This window comes from Arachis ipaensis, chromosome B06 (genome assembly GCF_000816755.2).
Source record: "Arachis ipaensis cultivar K30076 chromosome B06, Araip1.1, whole genome shotgun sequence".
Taxonomy (NCBI): Eukaryota; Viridiplantae; Streptophyta; class Magnoliopsida; order Fabales; family Fabaceae; genus Arachis; species Arachis ipaensis.
The window spans coordinates 105,494,401-105,497,835 of NC_029790.2; positions in this window are offsets into that span (position 1 = coordinate 105,494,401).

Genomic DNA, 3,435 nt, shown 5'->3' on the forward strand with positions numbered 1-3,435 from the left:
GAATATATATTTCATAAATAAAAAATAGTGTTATTTAAATATTTCAAAAGAAAAAATATCATTTTCTATGTAAATTATTTTGAACTGTGAATTTTATATATATAAGTTCCAGATTGCAGTGTACAACATACAATCTTTGGCTTCATCTTCAAAAAACAAAAGAAAAAAAACACTCTACAATTTGCAGCATATATTTTTAACAATTGACAAGTGTTAAATCGTATTTTATAAGATGTAAAATGACTAAATATCAGAATATATATATATATATATACCTCAAAAATATTACGTACCTGATAAAATAAAAGAAAAACAATTGATTTATGGAATAAAAAGACAATTGTGTACTATTTCCCTTGTGGTTCCGTTACTGATCACTGAAAACAAACTCTCTGAATCAGATCCCTGACCTTCACGCGTGTGCTCTCTGCAAACGAACCAACCCCTCTATTCAAGTATTCATTTCTACATTTGTCCATTTCTTTTTAAACAATCATTTAAATGTGAAATAGCTTTTATCTATTAAATTTTAATTTTTAAAATAAAAAATAATATTTTTTCAAAAATCAATCCAAACTGATCTTAAATTGCACAAATATAACATTTGAAATTTGGTTATATTGAAATCTCTTTACATATCTATATAAACCGCGTTGACTTATTGTTTTCATTAGTTTAAAATAGCGGTTTACATGTATTATTATGAATTAAAAAAAAAACGCTACAAGTGGTAGGGTTTATGGAAAAAGACAAAAGTTGGCCAACAAACCCCATAGGTAGATGCGGGTATGAGGTAAAAACTATGAGCCAAAAATCACTTTAAGTGGTTGTGGTTTATGCACACAAAGAAGAAACCAATTTAAACCATAAACTACCGTGACCTACACGGATTACGTAGTCATAGAAATTTAGTTGAAAAGAAACTGCAGTGAATTACAACGGTTTATATTGTTGTTTCTATATAAAACCGTGATAGCTTGGCACGGATTCTTCATTTGGAGAGTGATTAAATTAATCTTGGAGAGATTTTTAGAGAGAACCATGAGAATCACACAAGGGTGGAGCCATGTAAGAGGAAGAAGATCGTCTATACTGACTTAATGGTATTGCCCACGTTGTTGGGTTCATTAATAAAGAGATTAGTGCATATTTATTTTTTGTTAGATTCCAAAAAAAGTGATTTTATTGATTAGAAGTAGAATTCTAGTGATAGTCACAAAGTTCATGATATATTGTTATGCTAGTTTTGTTGGCTATTAATGATTTTATTAAGTAGAATGTGCAGTTTATTGATGTTGTATTAGGTGATATATTATTTTTGGAACTTTTAACGATGATTAGATGACATTGTAATTAGGATTGATCAACTTGTTACTTTGTGATGTAGCCAAGTAGGTGTATATACAGTGTCAGGAGGCAACAGAACATGCCTTTTCATGATCAAGTCATCTCCTACTTGGAGACCATTAGGTTGTACCACCTGGCATGACTGAACATATAACCATTGGTTCAAGTTGGATGAGCCTTTGGTTAGTGCACTTATTGAGAGATGACCTCTTGAGACACACACTTTTCATATGTCATTCAAAGAATACATGATAACCTTATAGGACGTGGTGTACCACTTAGGGTGGTTTATCAATGGCGAGGTAGTCAGCGGGTGCCTCATAGACTTTTTACAATTCATTCTTGATGGGAAACTAATTTGGGAATGGTCTTAGGAGCTTTTCGATGAGCTTCTGCCACCGAATAAGATAAAGCAGATGACAATGCACTTCACATGGTTCCATGAATGGTTCAAATGCTCCTAGCCAATGCTACCGAAGACACAGTGCATATACACGCATGGGCGACATTATAATGTTAGTATCTACTCAGCTGACAAGAATGAGAATCATGTTCACCTTCAGTTGTTGTCATTTGTGGAAAAGCTCGATGAAATGGACAAGTATAGCAGGGGTTCAGCCCCTCTAGGGTGGTTATACAGATGCATGTATCAGGTGGCCAACAAGAATGTCACCAATCTAGCCAGGCCGTTGCAGCTACTATAGTAGTGGATATTTTGGTGGTTTCCTACACTTAGGTCATATGGTTTCAGCACCTTTTCTTTTCTGTTGGCATCTAGATATGATTTAGTATTTTTTATGTTTGAAATATTTATATAAATATATTCGGGTATATATATGTTGAACCAATAATCAACTTTGTAGGTGGGCGAGGTAGCAGCCTATGCAAGATTAGAAGGAGCCAAGAGTTATTAAGACGAGGCTTGCATTGGATAGGTTGCGGACTCTAGATGTAAGTTGTTCAGGGATTTTATTCGTTTCATATGTGATATATATGTTTTATCTTTTATGTTTGACTAAGAATAGATTTTTTATTTAGTTTGTGTGGGAGTCATATTCTATGCGTGATGTGGTTGTGGTGGTTCACTCGGGGTTAATTGCCGCAGAGCACTCGAGGTTATGGACGGCGGTGACAAACTTGATCTATCTATTTTGCAGTGATTGAGTGGCATCAAGTGGACCAAGTGATATCAGAATTTGGTAGGATACAACATCGACCGGAGATGGCGTTGAACATAGATTTTCTTCACGTGAAAGATGGGAGAGATGGAGATCGGTGGTTTCCCTATTACTAGCATACGTGGCATCTGCATTGGCCAAACAGGGTTGATTCTGTCCTTCGCATTCAGAGAGTTGCAGATCCAAGTCCTTCAACACGATACGTAGAGTGGTAAAATCGGGTGGCTTATAGAGTCTTGTATCCGAATGTTGTATTTGCCAATCCTAAGCATCAGGTGGCTCACAAAGTCTTCCCTCTTCATATACCGCTACAACTTATAGTAATTTATGCTTTGCATGATATTGCACGTAAACAGCGATGACTTAAGGTGAATTACATTCAAAATCCAAAAATCTTGTAACTAGTCGCGATTTACATAGAATTGGATCAGAACTTCAATCTAACCAAATTTCAAATGTTGCGTTTTTTAGTATTGAGAAGCAGTGTAAGTTTAACAATGATATTATTAGAAACGGTGTTTTATAGGAATCTGCAGATGTTATTTTGAAGAAGCACAATATACAAGAGGCTTATTGCACTAATATGCAAGTTACGTATTGCTTGTATGCGCGACACACATTTAACCCTTGCAAGCCCATGAATACGGCGCACTAACATCTTCTTTCTCCCTCCCTCCCTCTCTGTCTCTCTCTCATCTGCACGGGCTTCTTTTTTCACTCATTTTCAATTTCAACTTCCTTTCTCTCACTCTCACTTTCCTTTCGCTCTCTCCCCCCATCAAGCTTTTCCTTTCTCTTATTCAACCACTAGCAACAACATTTCAAACTTTCTTTTTCTAAGTAAGTTATGTTTATTATAGTAATATAATTAATAGATTTATCGTGTATTTTTTATTTTTTAATCTAAAAT